This window comes from Vombatus ursinus, unplaced genomic scaffold (genome assembly GCF_900497805.2).
Source record: "Vombatus ursinus unplaced genomic scaffold, bare-nosed wombat genome assembly UNPS02014818.1, whole genome shotgun sequence".
NCBI classification, from domain to species: Eukaryota; Metazoa; Chordata; class Mammalia; order Diprotodontia; family Vombatidae; genus Vombatus; species Vombatus ursinus.
Window position 1 is genome coordinate 64,443,022 of NW_020954596.1, and position 18,476 is coordinate 64,461,497.

At 38.1% G+C, this 18,476-nt stretch overlaps 1 pseudogene; it reads right to left on the reverse strand.

The window, feature by feature from the left end:
- Positions 1-6,803: 6,803 nt before the first annotated feature.
- On the reverse strand, positions 6,804-8,249 carry LOC114023819 (annotated as a pseudogene).
- Positions 8,250-18,476: the final 10,227 nt, after the last annotated feature.

The following is an 18,476-nucleotide window of genomic DNA, read 5'->3' on the forward strand; positions in this document are numbered from 1 at the left end:
CACCAATCCAACCTCCTTTCTATGAGTATCTCAACTTTTATTATCCCTTTCCCCTCCTACTTTCCAGTAGGGTGAAATAGATTTCTATACTCAACTGAGCATGCATATTATTCCCTCTTTGAGCCAATTCTGAAGACAGTAAGGTTCAAACATGCCCCACCATTTCTCCCATCATTCCCTCCACTGTAAAAGTTTTCTTGACTGTTTTATGTGAGATAATTTGCTTCTTTCAACTTCTCCCTTTCTCTTTCTCCCAGTGCATTCCTCTTTCTTGCTTCTTATTTTCTAAAGATTATGTTCAAGTCACACCTGTTACCTCTGTCTATATATACTCCTTCTAACTGCCCTAATAATGACAAAGTTCTTATGAGTTATAAATATCATCTTCTCATGAAGGAATGTAAACAGTTTAACCTCATTAAGTTTCTTATGACTTCCCTTTCCTATTTACTTTTTCATGCATCTCTTGAGTCTTGGATTTGGAAACCAAACGTTCTATTCAGCCCTTATTTTTCATTCAGAAATACTTGAAAGTCATCTATTTCATTAAATATCCTTTTTCCCTCTGAAAGATTATACTTATTTTATCTGGGTAGGTGATTCTTTGTCTTCTAGAATATCATATTCCAAGCCCTCTTATCTTTTAATGTAGAAGATGCCAAATTTTGTGTTATCCTGACTGTGGCTCCACCATATTTGAATTGTATCTTTCTGGCCACTAGCAATATTTTCTCCTTGACCTGTGAGGTCTGGAATTTGGCTATATATTCTTGGGAGTTTCATTGTGGATCTCTTTCTGGATGTGATCAATAGATTCTTTCAATTTTAATTTTACCCTCTGGTTCTATAATATCAGGACAGTTTGATAATTTCTTGAAAGATGATATCTAGGTGTGGGCAGAGCCAAGATGGCAGAGTAAAAGCAGTGAGTGACTTGCTTGAGCTCGCCCCCAAGTTCCTCCAAATACCTGCAAAAATGACTCTAAAGAAATTCTAGAGATGCAGAACCCACAAAAAGAGAGAGTGAAACAAATTTCCAGCCCAAGATAACCTGGATGGTTGATAGGAAAGGTCTGTTGCACTGGGACAGAAGAGGAGCACAGTTTAGCTCAGACTACACAGGCAAAGATGGAGCCAGAGGAAACCCAGAACAGGCCTCAGGGGTCTGAATCATGGGAAGCTGTAGTGGTTTCCAGACTTCTCAACCCACAAATGCCAAAGACAACTTAGAAGGTCAGTGGGAAAGGTCTGTCAGACCTTGTTGACAGAGAAACACTGTCAAGCCCTGGCCCTAGTCCCGGGGTTGTGACCACAGTGGTAGTGTTTACTTCCAGAGCTCTTGGCCTACAGACAGTGGTAAAATTGAGTGGCTGATCAGAGGGGAACTGCAGGGATCTCTTTTCTGGCACTGAGGCAGGGTTCTCTTGCTTTGCCTATGCTTGGGTCTGGGTTACAGTCCTGGAGGCCAGTCCCAGGGCAAGGAGGAGTGTTGGCATGGTAGAGCTTGTGGTGTTGGTGGAGAGGGAATCCTCCTCACAGTTCCAAGGCACAAAAGAGTGCTTGTGGTCACTCATAGATCACAACACAGGCCAGGAAAGGAGTAACAACTCTCCTTTGACCATACCACCTTGGAAGAACTGAAAATTTGCAGTTCCCTAGAAGTATCTCTGAAAAACAGCTGCACAAAACCCCTGCGGCTTGTAAACCCTCCACACTAGAAGCAGAGCCCTACCTTAACAAAGACTTAAAAAGTTAAGTAATTGGTTTCCCAGGGGGTGGAGCCAAGATGGCAGAGTGAAAGCAGTGACTTGCTTGAGCTCTCCCCCAGACCCTCCAAATACCTGTAAAAATGGCTCTAAACAAATTCTAAAGCAGCAGAACCCACAAAAAGACTGAGTGAAACAAATTTCCAGCCCAAAACAACCTGGAATGTTGATCAGAAAGGTGCATCACACCAGGAAGGGAGAGGAGCACAGTTTGGCATGGGCATGTGGGCTGCAGCAAACCTAGACAAGGCCTCAGAGGGCTGATTCATGGGCAGCTGTGGCAATTTCCAGACTTCTCAACCCATAAAATCCAAAGACAACTTGGAAGGTCAGTGGGAAAAGTCTGTGACTGCAGTGAGAGAGAAGCTACATCTCAGCCACAAGTCCCAAGTGTGGCCCCCAGGGCAGCAACTGCCTTCTGAACTTCCAGCCCACAGACTGAGGGGGAATCAAGTGGCTGATCAGAGGGGGATTGCAAGGATCTCTTTGCCAGAGCTGAGGCAGGAATCTCTTGCTTTGCCCATCCTTGGATCTGGGTCACAGTTCTGAGGGATGGTCCTGGGGCAAGGAGGAGTGCTGGTGTGGTTGAACTTGTTGTGTCAGTGGAGAGGAAACACCTCACCCCTTTTCATAGCACCTTGGAAGAACTGAAAATTTACAGGTCCCTAGAAGTATATCTAAAAACAGCTGTACAAACCCCCTGAAGCTTGGGACAGTACATTCTCCACATTGGAAGCAGACTCTTACCTTAAGAAAGAGTTTAAAGCTCAAGTAATTGACTAGGATTATGAGCAAACCTCACAAAAAAAGTCACACTATATTACCTTACTCTGGTGACAAAGAAGATCAAAACATACAGCCAGAAGAAGACAACAAAGTCAAAGCTTCTACATCCAAAGCCTTCACAAAAAATATAAATCAGCCCCAGGCCTTGGAAGAGCTCAAAAGAGTTTTTGAGAAGCAAGTAAGAGAAGTAGAAAAAACTGGGAAGAGAAATGAGAGTGATGCAAGAAAATCATGCAAAACAAGTCAACAGCTTGCTAAAGGAGACCCAAAAAGATACTGAAGAAAATAACACCTTAAAAAATAGCCTAACCCAAATGGCAAAAGAGGTCCAAAAAGCCAATGAGGAGAAAAATGCCCTGAAAAGCAAAATTGACCAAATGGAAAAGCAAGTCCAAAATATTACTGAAGAAAATACTTCCTTAAAAATTAGAATAGAGCAATTTGAAGCTAGTGACTTTATGAGAAATCAAGACACTGTAAAACAAATCCAAAAGAATGAAAATTAGAAAACAATGTGAAATATCTCATTGGAAAAATAACTGACCTGGAAAATAGATCCAGGAGAGAGAATTTAAAACGTATTGGACTATCTGAAAGCCATGATCAATAAAAGAGCTTAGACATCATCTTTCAAGAAATTATCAAGGAAAACTGCCCTGATATTTTAGAACCAGAGGACAAAATAGCAATGGAAAGAATCCACCAATCTCCTCCTGAAATAGATCCCCAAAGGAAACCTCCTAGGATTATTGTAGCCAAATTCCTGAGTTCCCAGGTCAAGAAGAAAATATTACAAGCAGCCAGAAAGAAACAATTCAAGTATTGTGGAAACACAATCAGGATAACACAAAATTTAGCTGCTTCTACATTAAGGGACCGCAGGGCATGGAATACAATATTCCAGAGGGCAAAGGAGATAGGATTACAACCAAGAATCTCCTACCCAGCAAAACTGAGTATAATCCTTCAGGGGAAAAAATGATCATTCAGTGAAATAGAGGACTTTCAAGTATTCTTGATGAAAAGACCAGAGCTGAATAGAAAATCTGAGTTTCAAATACAAAACTCAAGTGGAACTTGAAGAGGTAAACAGGAAAGAGGAATTATAAGAGACTTAATTTCACACTTGACTAGAAGATGAACTGGATTAAAAAAAATTCTTCAGGCAGGGAGAACAACCAGAATTCTCCTTATTCCATCATCAGCTCTGCTTAGTTTCAACTCCAAGAACATGTCATGCATTTCCAAGAATAAGCTGATGACCTGAAATCTCATCAACTTGCAGTTTTTCTCAACTTAGATACTCATTACCTCAGCTCTTCAGTTACCTCTCTTCTCAGATTGGAGAGCTGGAGATCAGAGCAATGAAGTCCTCCCAATGTTTTTCTTTATAAAGGACTCAGAACTGTCCAGCTAACTTTTTTTTTTTTGCATTAGCAGCTCTGCTTGATTTTGATTCTCCAGACTTCCTGCCCCTGGACCTGGTAGTCCTTCTGGTTTGCTTTTGCACACAGTCCTATTCAGTTTTCTTTTATATATTGTGATCTCCCATTATATTATAAGCTCTTTGAGGGCAAGGACTAGATTATCTTTTTTTTCTTATTTTTATCCTTAGCACTTAGCACAATGCCTAACACATAATAGGTGCTTAGTAGATGTTTATTGATTCACTGACTGAGAAAGCTATGCTAGTAGCTCAGGTGTGAGATGAAAGCACCTAAACCAGGGTGGTGCCAGAGTCAGAAAACAGAAGAAGGTGCATATGAGAGATGGTACAAAGGTAGATAAGGGAGATGATTAGATATGGGGGTTAAGAGAGAGTAAGAAGTCAAGGATGACACCTATATTTCAAGCCTGGCTGATGGAAAGATAGTGATAAAACTGTAAAAGTGAAGTTGGGAAGAGTGAAATGTTTTATGGGGAAATTGATGAGTTTAGTTTTGGATGTGTAGAGTTTAGTTATTGGCATACCCAAATCAAGATGTCCAATAGGCAGCTGGACATGTGAGACAAGGATCTTTGAGGTCAAGAGAGAGGAAAGAGACAGAGCAAAGAGGTTGAAGTAAAGTCAAGGACTCAGTCAAGCTTCCAAATACCTTTAAATATTGATTGTAAACAAATTCTAGAGTGGCAGAACCCACAAAAAGACAGAGTGAAACCATTTTCCAGTCCAAGACAACTTGAAAGATTGGTAGGAAAGTTCTGTTGCAGAAAGGATCCCAGTAAACTAGGAGCAGGCCTTGGGGCAACTGAATCAGTGGCAGCCATGGTGGTTTCCAGACTTCTCAGTGCACAGACACCAAAGACAACTTAGAAGGTCAGCAGGAAAGGTCTGTTGCACACAGGTGAGGATGTAGCACAGTCCATCACAAGCTGTGCCAGCACAACCAGGGCCCCAGAAAACAAGGAGCAGGCCTTGGGAACAGCTGCTGCTGGTTCCAGAGCTCTTGGCCCACAGATGGTAAAGGGGATTGAACAACTAATCAGAAAATCATAGGGGTCTCTTTGTTAGCATTAAGGCAGGACTATATTGCTTTGGCCATGCTCAAATCTGGGTCAGTCATGGATGTCAGTCCCAGGGCAAGGAGGACTACTAGGGAGGAGCAGGGACCCTAGTCACAGTTCAGGGTTTAAAAGAATTCTTGTGGTCATGCAAAGACAAGAGCACAGGCCAAGAGAACGGTGACCATAACTCACTTTAGATCATATTATCTTGGAAGAACTGAAAACTTATAGTCTCTCAGAATTAGCTCTGAAACCAGCATCACAAAAAAACCTGAAGCTTGGAATAGTGCCACCTCCACCACAGTAGCAGGTCCCAATTTTAATATATGAAGTTAAAAGTAAAGAAATAGGCTGGAAAAATGAGCAAAAATAACCTGACCATAGAAAGTTATTTTGGTGAAATGGAGTATTAAAACACAATCTGAGAAGAAGACAACACAATCAAGAGTTACATCCAAAGCCTCAAAGAAAAAAAAAATAAATTTGTCTCAACACCCTCCCGCCCCCCCCCAAAAAAACAAACTGTGGAAGGGCTGAAAATAAATTTAAAAAACCAAATAGGAGAGGTTGGGGAAAAATTGGGGAGAAATGACAATGATCCAAGAAATTGTGAAAAAAAAAATCAACAGCTTGGTCAAGGAGGAACAAAAAAGTACTGAAGAAAATAACACCTTAAAAAACAGAATAGGCCACATGGTAAAAGAGGCACAAAAATCTAGTGAAAAGAAGAATTTTTCAAGTAGCAGAATTGGTGAAATTAAAAAAAAATGGTACAAAAACTCACTAAAGAAAATGCTTTCTTAAAAATTTGAATTTGTCAAGTAAAAGCCAATGAATCCACAAGATATCAAAAAGCAATAAAACAAAATAGAAAGAAGGAAAAAAAGTAAATTTTTTTCATTGGAAAAACAATTGACCTGAAAAAATATATTGAGGAAAGAAAAATTAAAAATTATTGGACTACCTGAAAGCCATGAAAAAAAAAAAAGATTCTAACTATCACATTTCATGAAATTATAAGGGAAAACTGCCCCAATATCTTAGCTCCACAGGGTCAAATAGAAATTGAGTGAATCTGCCAATTACCTGAAAGAGTTCCCAATATGAAAACTCCCAGGCATATTATAGCCAAATTCCACCTCCCAGGTGAAGGAGAAAATGTTACAAGCAGCCAGAAAATAGCAGTTCCAATATTGTGGAACTACAGTCAAGAAAATATAAGATTTAGTAGTTTCTGTAATAAAGGATAGGAGAAATTGGAATATGATATTGTGGAGGAAAAAGGAGATAGGATTAAAACCAAAAATCACCTGCCCAGCAAACCTGAGTATAGAATCCTTGAAGGGAAAAAATGGATATTCAATGAAATAGAGGACTTTCAAGCATTTCTGGTGAAAAGAGCAGAGCTGAATAGAAAATTTTGCTTTGAAATACAAGCCATAAGTGAAGAATAAAAAGGTAAATAGGAAAGAAAAAAAATAAGGGATTCAATAAGCTTAAACAGTTTATATTCTTACACAGGAAGATGATACTTGGAACTTCTAAGAACTTTATTAGGGCAATTAGAAGGAGTATATATAAAGAGAAGGCACAGGTGTGCGTTGACTATGATAAGATGATAGCCAATAAAATAAAATTAAGGGGTGAGAAAGTGGGATGGATTACAAGAAGAGAAAAGGAAAAGGTAGAATATGATAAATTTTCTCACATGAAAGAGGTGAGAAAGAGCTTTTAAGGTGGAGAGCTTCAGTGGATTGTAAGTGCTCCAGCTGTATAACTCACTTAACTGTCTTACCAGTTTCTACACTGGGTTGAAAGGACATAATTTAAAAATTAAAAGCTCATATTCATTCCATTCTTCTGGAGCTCTGTGATGGCATTTAGTAACACCCCAATGGGATGTCTTCCACATATTGTGTTATGGTATAGTAATTGCTAAAAGACACAGGGTCTAGTTGTTCTATAATACTCATTCCCATTTTATCTAGATATTCAATGGATCTATAAATCTCCCCCTGGGATTCATCATAGTAACTATAACAGAACCTTTGACCCCAATGGCACAATTCAGAAGAAACCACAAAGAAATTACTAGATTCCGCTAGATATTTACTGAAGAGTTTTCTGAATTCCTGTTCTTTTGACTCACTCAGAACTCCAACCAATACAGGAATAATGGTAAACTCTTTCCACAGCTTTAGCAGTATAAGACAAATGCATTTCAATATTGTGTTCATCTTCATTTGTCTGCAGAGACATGTGCTCAAACACTCCTGTCTTCCATAGCTCTCCATAAATCTTTTGGTCAATACGAAAGTCATACAGAGGTGTTTTATATATATACATATATAAATATATATCCACACTGGATGGAAAGTTCACACTGAGATAGGGGCCCATGATGGGAAGGCCCAAGGATAAATATTTTTTGGGTAATAGATAGGTCTGAGGGGTTGAGATCCCTCAAAGACTGGAGTACAGGACAGGGTCATCTGAAATGAATTCACAGACTCAAGCATTCTTTAAGTCAAGGTGGCAAAGATTTATTGTTATACTTTTCAGCAGGCAAGGATTCTTAAGGAACCTGCAAGAGACTGAGGATGGAGCTAGGGTTTATATGGAAAAGGGCATGGGAAAGGAATGCCAGGTATACTGATTAGGTAATCTAAAAGTCCAGGTGTCTTTGGGAGCTATGGATGGGAAAGTGTAGGGAGTATACCAGACAGGGAGGGAGATGTCAGAGACATGTATCTTGGGAATCTGGCATGAGGAAGATTTCTTGGGCCATCCAAGGACAAAAATCCTTGGGCTGGGCAAGGCACCCCTCTCTCTCTGTCTTGATGAGAGAATGCTCTGCCACAAGGGAAAGCTTTCTCACAAGACAGGAACTTACTAAGGAATTGGGAGGTTTCCAGAGACATGATCTGAGGGCTGGGGCATGAGCAGCCCAGCAATCTCTCACCCAGCTTTGTGTAGCTGCACAAAGGAAAGAGATAAGGGTTTTGCTGGGGCCCACTCATGAGTAATTGCTAGGCACAGTGTCCTTGGGCTGGGGAGAAATTGTCAGAGACAGTGTTTCTGAGACTAGGGAGAAATTGCATCCAAGTACAAGCACAAGCCCCAAGCACCCCATCAGATCCACTTGTTTGTAAGCATGAGCAGCACAAGACTCACAGTAAGTATATCCTGCATGGGGTGCAATAATGACTCTAGCATATCTTTTTGTGGATTTTACTTGTGAGAGCCAATCTTCTAATTGTGCATTCAGTTGAGGACCTTAGGCTGTGTACAGCTCCCTGTGTGACTGGCTACCTGGAAGAGCACTTAGTTGGACACCTTGGAACCTATACCGCCTATGGTGCATGAGGATGAATAAGGTGGTGGCGGTAGCAGCAGCCCTGTCCCAGATCACCATGTACATAGATGGCTGCAAGAAAGGGCCTCCCAGACTGCTGCAGAACCCTGGCACCAGCCCACTGAGGCCCACTTCTCCCTCTAGGGGGCAGGGCCAGCCTAGCCACCCAGAAACCACTCTTCCAGCCCCACCACCCGACCCTGCTCCTGCCCCCCTCAAGTATTTTTTGTAGGATTCTGGTTTTTAAATCACTCTGTCATCTGCTTATATTTTGTGGGTGAGTTCATACTATTCACATTCACAATTACAATTACTAACTGTGTATTTACCCCATCCCACTTTTCCCCCATTTATCCTCTCTCTCTCTCTCTGTCTCTCTCTCTCTTTCTCTCTTTCTCTCTCTCCCCTTTCATCTTGTCCCCCTTCAAAATTGTTTTGCTTCTGACCACCACCTACCTACTCTAATACACCCTCCCTTCTATCTGTACTCCCCTTTCTCCTGTTTCCTCCTATTTTCATCTAAGGTAAGATAGGTTTCCTTATCCAACTTACTGTGTATGTTATTCAATCTTTGAGCCAATTCCAATGAAAGTCAGCTTCATCTGTTGCTCCCCACTGCCCCCCATTTTTCTTTCTACCTTAAACCATTTAACTAATAAATATAAGTAGGAGCTGATTTTATAGTTAAAAAATAAAAATAGTTAATAAAATAAAATAAAATAAAAAAATAGTTAAACCATTGGATAATTTGATTTAAAAAATATAAGAAAACCAAGTTGCCAGTATCACAATTGAAAAGGGTGAATTCACAAACATTGAAGATGAAATTAAAGTAATTATTATGAAATATTTTGTCCAATTATAAGTCAATACACCTATCAATCTAAGTGAAATGGAGGAATATTTACAAAAATCTAAAATGCCCAGATTAACAGAAGAGGAAATAAAATATTTAAATTACCTTATCTTGGAAAAAAAGAAATTAAGCAAGTCATCAATGACCTCCCTAAAAAAAAAATCCCCAGTGCCAGATAGACATATTCTCAAGTGAATTCTTGCAAACATTTAAAGAATAATTCCAACTCTATATAAACTATTGGGAAAATTGGTGAAGAAGGAGCCCTTCTAAATCCCTTTTACAACATAAATATGGTGTTGATGCCTAAATCAGGAAGAGCAAAAATAGAAAAAAGAAAACTACAGATCAATATCTGTAGTGAATATTAATGCATTAAAAAATAAAATACTAGCAAGTAGATTGCAGCAATATATCACAAAGATCATACACTATGATAAGGTGGGATTTATACCAAGAATACAGGGTTGGTTTAATATTCAGAAAACTATCAGCATAATTGACCATATCAATAGCAACGCCAATAGAAATCATATGATTATAGCAATGGATGCAGAAAAACTTTTGACAAAATACAATAGTCATTCCTATTTAAAAAAAATTGAAGGCATAGGAATAAATGTAATTTTATTTAAAATGACAAGTAATATCTATGTAAAACTGTAAGCAAGCATTATCTGTAATGGGATTAAGTTTAAAGACTTCCAAATAAGATCAAGGGTGATTCAAGGATCCTCACTATAATCACTATTATTCAATATTATACTAGAAATGCTAGCTACAGCATTAAGAGAAGAAAAAGAAATTGAAGGCATTAGAATAGTCAATGTGGAAACAAAACTATCATGTTTTGCAAATGATATGATGATATTCTTGGAACATCCTCGAGAGTCAACTAAAAAAGTAGTTGAAATAATTAGCTTCAGCAAAGTTTCAGGATATAAAATAAATCCATTTTCTATATAATAACCAGCAACTGTTTGTATTATCAACAAAGTCCAGCAAGAAAAGATAGAAAGATAAACTTCATTTAAAATATCTGCATACAATATAAAATACTTGGGAGTTTACCTGTGTAGATAAACCCAGGAGCTATATGAACACAATTACAAAACACTTTTCACATAAATAAAGTTAGATCTATACAGTTGGAAAAAATATTGATTGTTCGTGGATAGGCTGAGTCAATGTAATAAAAATAATGAAAATTCTACCCAGATTAGTTTACTTATTCAGTGCCACACCAATCAAACTACCAAAAATATTTAATAAAATTCATCAGGAAGACTAAAAGATCAAGAATATCAAGGGAAATAATGAATAAAAATGTGATGGAAAGTGACCTAGCTATACCAGATCTCAAACTGTATTACAAAGAAGCAAAACAATCTAGTACTTGCTAAGAAGTAGAGTGGTGGATCATTGGGTACACAACAAATAATAGTAAGTGATCAAATTAATATGGTGTTTGGTAAATTCAACATTCCAAATTTGGGGATGCTATTTGACAAATTTGCTGGGAAAACTGAAAACCAGTTTAGTGGAAGGTACACATATATAGAACAACATTTCACACAATATGCCAATATAAGGTCACTAGATTCAGACATAAAGGGTGATACTATAAGCAAATTAGGAGAGCATGGAGTAGTTTATCTGTCAGAGGTATGGACAAGGGAATTACTTATGACTTGACTGCACAAAAAATAGAGATCTTTATGGGATATCCCCCTTTGGTGTTGACTTTCACCTAATTCTCACCTGTGGTTCCAAGAAACTATATCATGTGCAACAACCACATCCTGGTAAAACCATCTTTGCATACAGGGTAACACAGGTTGAGGGCAACCCACAGGTCTCACACCTGTTGGTGAGTTAGGCACATGTCTACCCAAAGCATGTGAAGACTCCCCTTGGCTGAATGGGTGGATGAGAACCATTTATTCTAGTAGCCATGAAGGTGGCTCAAGCAGGAGCCCAGAGAAGCTTAGAGCCTGGTCAGACATCAAAGAGACCAAGATCATCCCCTGAATCCTGGGTCACTGTCAATCATCTTGAATTTTGTCCTGCTACTGGACTTCAAAGACTCTGGAAGAGTTAGTGAGGCTGATACCTTTGTACAACTCTGCTTCACTTAAATTCAATTCACAAGTGAGTCAAAACCACCCTGTGAAATTTTTGGTCTTTTTCAAAAATGAAGGACAAACAACAACCATTGATAGTTCTGTATCCAAAGAGATTAAAAAATATATAAAACCCATGGATTTAAAATATTTATAGCAGCTCTTTTTGTCCTAGCAAAGAATTGGAAATTGAGGGGAAGCCCATCAATCAGGGGATGGCTGAACAAGTTATGATATATTATTGCAGTGGAATAATATTGTGCTATAAGAAATGATGAGCAGAATGCTTTCAGAAAAAAAAATGTGGAAAGACTTATATGACCTGATATAAAGTGAAGTGAGCAGAACCAGGAGAACATTGTACTCAGTAAGAGCAATGCTGTACAATGGTCAACTGTGAATAACTTAGATATTCTCAACAATACAATGATCTAAGACAATTCCAAAGGACCTATGATGAAATATGTTATCCACCCCAAGAGAAAGAACTGATGAAGTCTGAATGCAGATCAAAGCATATGTTTTTGAATGCTTTATTTTTCTTGGTTTTTCTTTTGGTTTATATTTTCTTTTAACACATAATTAATATGGAAATATTTTTGCATGACTGTACATGTATAACCTATATCAAATTGCTTGCTGTATTCTGGAATGGGGAAGTGGGAGGGATAAAGGGAGAGAATTTGGAACTCAATTTTTAAAAAAAGCAAATATTAAAGATTGTTTTTATGTGTTAGTTGAAAAAATAAAATATTTTTTAAAAAGAAGAGATAAGATTTTGAACTCCAGTGATAGTTGTCTGGGGTGGGGAAGGAGAAAGATATGAGATAACTGTTTAGATGTGAGAGATGAAAGAAAGAGAAAAGATTCTTGAATACCTTAAGAGTTGTAAACATGGATGACTAGACAGTTGGTTAACAACAAAATATAATGGTTTGGAGGAGGGTCATATTTTGGGGAAAGAAGGTGAGCTCTATTTTAGTTATATTGAGCTTGAGATTTTCATAAGACACAGAGGTGGACATGTATAGTAGAAATCTAGTTATGTAGGACTATAGTACAGAGAGAAATTATGGATGAAGGTATTTATTAAAGAACTATTTGCCTAAAGAGAATCAATAAACCTGTAAAAATCAATTCCATATCCATCTTTTCTTTCTTTTTTTTTTGATTGTACATCAAAAGAAGCAAATCGAGATCAGAAGGGGAAAAAAGGTTATAATGGAGGATGAAGTCCAATGGATCTGAGGTATTAAATAAAGGGAAAATGGAGAATTCTCAAAGAAAAACCTTGATTTTCAAAATAGGAGTCAGATCATTAGCTCAGAAGGAGGGAATGATGAAAGGTTTATGGAAAGAAGAAAGAGTATGGAACAAGCACTATATGGAATGTGAGATATGTAACAAGAAAGATCAATTAGAATAAATAAAAAAGCAATAACAAAGACCCGCTAGAGGTTAGATAACATAAATTTTCAAAAGACCCAGTCCACATAGTTCAATGACTTTCTCTAGCAACACATAAATACAAGGTAGAAAGTCAGATTGTGTATCAATCAATTGATAAGCATTTATTAAGCATCCAATATGTGTCAGACATTGTATTAGCTGCTCTAAATACAAAGATAAACAACAAACTAACTAACTAACAACAACAAAAAAAAAACAATGTCTGCTCTCAAGGAGCTTACATTCTTTTAGAGAGATAATATATGTATATATGTTCTCCTGGTTCTGCTCACTTTACTTTGTATGAGGTCATATAAGTCTTCCCACATTTTTTTTCTGAAAGCATCTTGCTCATCATTTCTTATAGCACAATATTATAACATTGCAATCATATATCATAACTCTTATGACAGGTGTTAACATCAATATCTTCTTTTAAACATCAGAGAAAATTAATGATTAGGTTGATCTTTGGAGTTATTTAAATATATGTCTCCAGAGCCTTGAATGAGCTCACATTCAAGGCTAGTTACATTGTCTTTTCTCAAGAGGGTGGAGGTAGCACATGGTATATATAGCATATATACATATACATATATTTACACACACATATATGTATTCATATACATATATATACATTTGCAATATATATATGTGTGTGTATCATTAAATATCAAGGGACAGTCTTTTTAGTAGAAAACATAATTATGAAGTAAAATAAAGTCTTAATGACTTTTCTTATTTACATGTGAAAATGATTAGAACAATATATTAAAGAGAAAAAGATACAGTGATCAGAGCTGGGGTAATAAACTTATATATTTTCATTGACAAATGAATGCCTGAAAATTATTCCCACATGTGGAGCTCATGCTGATAGCAAAAAGACAGCCTTATATAGAAGACATGTCAGGGGTGAAGAGACAATAAATCCATAAATATGATCTGAAGGAAATAACAAACACTATTTTCTATTTTTCTATAAACTCTCATTGTTATATCAAATAATGATGCCTGTTTCATGCAGTCTTCTTTAGTTTGCCTCATATGGTCACAACAATACTTTGAGAAAGTAAATGGATATTATGTCACTAAAAATTCAAGAGATACCAAAAATGTGAATCTTCTCAAATACCTAAAAGCATGTATTATAACTTTTCTGACATATGAATTGAGTCCACAATTAACAGGCACAAATTACAAGTTGTGCCATACAAAATTCTGGTGATTAGTTTAGTACATAAAGTCTACATTTTGATTTAGCTCCCTAACCCTTTCTGGGATATGAAACATCTACCAAATATGCCCCTAGACCTCCCTTCTATTTCTCTCCTCAATGAACAACTTTGTTCTAATTACTTCCCAGCACCTTTTCCCTAGATATTCTTAGGCACTTGAATTGCTGAATAGCTGTTTTAATTAATGATAAGAAAAGGCCTCATGCCTGTGTCATGGTCTCGGGTCCTGATTAATGTGCCCCTTTCCTTTGTTTATCTTTCTTTTTAATGTTTGGTTTGGAAGTTTAAGTCTGGAGGTATTCCTGCATCCTGATTTGATGAAATATTTTGCGTGAGGAAACTAGTCTCTAGCATGTACACTATCTATTGCCCAATAGCATTCAAAGAAATATATTATGTAATCTGAATTGTCATGAAAATCTACATATGAATTTTTTAGCTAGCTTAATATCCCAATAAACCAGGAAACATTTTTTCCTTCTAATGAAACTAATATAAATTGATATAATATTTGATGTGACATTATTTAGGTGTCTATTTTTTTTGAAGTCACATTTCAATCAGCTGCTTAAAAGGTCATGTTTAATGTCACATTAGCACTTTTCCAGAAAGATTTATTTTTGTTCAGGTGTTAATAGAGGAAAATAAATATTCTTCTTTCTTGTCATTATCTTCCATACATTGAAATCTTAATATTAAATCCTGAATGCATTAAGGTAATCACATATTCCATAGATACCCAATTGTCCTCCAATTTGATCAGTTAGAATGCACAATAATTGTCCTATCCAATCTTTTATTTGTTATATAATTCCCTTTCATATATTCACTGCATTTTGATTCACTATTTTTAGCTCTCTTTTTTTGCACTCTCCTACTCAAAATTTAGTGAAGATAAAGCAATCCCTTTAATACAGTAGCTTATTAGATGACACTGGAATATTGCATCCTCATTCCCCTTCCCCATTCCAATTCCCCTCTCCAAATATCAACTTCAAATAAATATATTCCTGTGTACTAAGCATTGATTATGTGCACATTTTGTTTTCAGATAATTTGTCACCTGAATCACTAAGTGCATTAGGGAAGCAGGAGGGAATAAGGCATCACATGACTTTTTTTTTTACATAGAAAGATATTTTTTGAAAAAGTATACCAAGGACAAAGGTTACAAAGATGTGACTTCAAACTCCTCAGTACACATCAGTCCCTGGGGAGACAGGGGTGTAAAACTTAAAATACAAAGCTGGAGAGGCACTCAAGTAGACATCATTTGGTTATGGCTGAAGGGTCTCCCCATCCTGGAATTCCTTTTCTCAATCCTCAGGCATCCTCTTCAAAATCATTTCTGGGTGTGGCACAGACAGTAAAGGAGTCCCTCCTTTGCTTAGCTGGAATAAAGACTCAGGGTCTTGATTACCAGTTCAGTGCCCTGCAGAGAGAGGTCAAACAGTACACTTGGCTGCCTCACTGGCCCCTCCACTATACCCAGCTCCTGCCACCACCAGTTCAAGGACTCCAGTTGTTAACAGGACCTCAGATGGTTTTGGTGGATCTCCTGGTCACCTACATGATCCCCTGTAGGGATACTCAGCCATCTGAGATCAGGAAAGGAAAGACATAAAAACAACAGAGGTTCCATATGGTCCTGCAGACATGGGGAATAGAGGAGGGGGGAATAAAACCCACTGTTCCTTCCTTCACCCAGCCCTTCTCAGCAATCCTCCTTACTCAAAACCTATCAGGAAAGATAACCAGAGATCATTTGTTCAGCTCCAGTCCCTCAGCTGATTAAAAGACACAGTACTTATGACCAAAAATCAGTTCCCAGTTAGTTCTATGTGTTGGACTGAAATCCAGGTAGGTAGGGAATATTGCTTATGCTTGTTGTAACACCAGGAAAAGCACATTGGTGCCCTTCAACTCAGGCTCCAATGATAGAGCTTTCATTGACTAATTCCCCCAGTCCCACCTCAAGGACTGTGCCTTAGGAGGTTCAGTTGAAAAGACTGGGCATTCTTAGACAAAAGAGAAGGTCTGAGAGTGCATTGTAGCTGACTTCAAGAATCTGAAAGACTTCCATGGAAAAGAAATAAAGGTCCTGCTTGACCTCAGAAGGCGTAACTGGCAACTACAAATGGAAACTGCAAAAAGGAAAATCTAGGCTAGCTGTCCCCTGATGAAGTGATCTGCCTGAGGAGGTAGGGGGCTTCTCATCAGCAGAGGCCTTTGGGAAAAGGCAGGGGGAGCTGAGGAATGTTATGGAAGCAACTCCTGTTAAATGTGAATTAGATGAGATGGTCATTGAGGAGCTTTCCAACTCTGATTGTCTATGAATCTTTGTCATCTGTCCATATAACCTGTGGCCATTGTCCAAGGGCCCTTTTAAGGACAAGAGTGAAGAAGGGAGAGGCTGGCATCAGCATGATCCTCTGATTCCTAAGAGTCCCCATTTTCCACCATTCATTATTGACATGGATCTCCATCTCCTTTCCCTTAAAAATTGCTTGGCCTCAGATGCTCTACTTTTATGCTTCTATTGAGTCTTTGGAGATTGAATTTTCTGTTAGGTTCTGAATTTTTCAACAGGAAAATTTGGAAGTGCCCTATTTCATTGAATATTCTTTTCCTTCCCTGAAAGAATATGCTCAATTTTGCTGGGTAACTGATCCTTTGTTGTAATCCAATCTCCTTTGCCTTACAAATATCATATTCCAAGCCCTTCAATCCTTTAATGTAGAAGCTGCAAGATCCTGTGTAATCTTAACTATAGTTCCATGATATTTAAATTGCTTCTTTCTGGCTGCTTGCAATATTTTTTCTTTGACCTGATAATTCTAGAATTTGGCTATGAAATTCCTTGGAGTTTTCATTTGGGGATCTCTTCCAGAAGATGATCAGTGAATTCTTTCAATGACAATTTTACCTCTAGTTCTAGAATCTCAAGGCAGTTTTCATTGATAATTTCATGAAAGATGCTGTCCAGGCTCTTTTTTTGATCATGGTGTTCCAGTAGACCAATAATTCTTAAATGATCTTTCCTGGATATATTTTACAGGTCAGGTTTTTTTGTTTGTTTGTTTGTTTGTTTTTTGGTTTTTCCAGTGAGGAATTTTGTATTTTCTTCTCTTTCTTTTCACTCTTTTGATTTTGTTTGACTGATTCTTGATGTCTCATAAAGTCATTAGTTCTACTTGCCCTATTCTAATTTTTAATGAATTGTATTCTCCCATTAGCTTTTGTACTTCCTTTTTCATTTGACCAATTCTACTTTTTAAAAAGCTATTTTCTTTAGTGGATTTTTTTCCCATTTGGTAAATTGTATTTTTTAAGGAATTGTTTTCTGCAGCCAATTTTTGTCCTTCCTTTTCAAAGCTGTTGACTTTCCCTTGCATACCTTTCATTTCTTTTCCCAATTTTTCTTCTACCTCTCATTTTATTTTTAAAATCCTTCCTGAGCTCTTCCAAAAAGACTTTTTGGGCTTGAAAACAGTTAATACTCCCCTTTGAATTTTTGGATGTAGGTCTGTTGACAATGTTGTCCTCTTCTGAATTTGTGTTTTGATCTTTCTTGTGCCCATAGAAAGAATCTATGGTCAGTATCTGTTTCTGCCTTTTGCTCCTGATGTTTGTCTATTTTCCTGGCATTTAATATTGAACTTCGCTTCTGAGGCATAGGAGGCACTGTTCCAAGCTTTGTGTGCTGAGGGCCAGGAGTCTACTCACTGGTGTTGTTGGCTGGGGCCCCAGGTGATGACAGTTGGTGGCTGTAGGTATCTGAAAGCTTACCTGGTGCTAAGCTGGGGTCCCAGTGGTGCTTTCTGGTGTGGGGTGAGGTTTTTTCTGCTTTTCCCCAGAGCTACACTGAATCTCATAGGGGCCTCACTGCTCAAGGATGTCTGCTTGCCTGGGGCTGCAATGAAAAACAGGGAAGTCGATTGCTGGAGGACACCTACCTGCCTGAGTCACTTGGGGATGCACTGAAGTATGGAGAGGTTCAACTACTGGGGAATGCCTGCCCACCAGGGCTACACTAAAGGTCTAGAAGGTTCAGCTGGTGGAGGATGCCTGCCTGCTGGCACACATGGTAGCTCTCTGAGCTGGAGTCTGCTGGTTCCCCTTGCTGTGTCAAGGCATGTGGGGATCTTGGTGTTGGTTTTTGCCTGTTCCATCACCCTGGGGCTCAAGATCTCCCACTGGTTTGCTGAGGTGGGGTTTGCCACTGACTTACTGAGATGTCTGCCATCCTGGTCTATGTTCCCCTTCCACCAGAATGAAAGGGACCTATCCTGATAATCCCCCAAGCCTCCTGGGCTAAAAGACTGCTTCGCCCTTCTTTCTGCTGGATCTACTGCTCCAGGATTTTTTCTGGGGTGCTATTTTTTGTTTGTTTGTTTG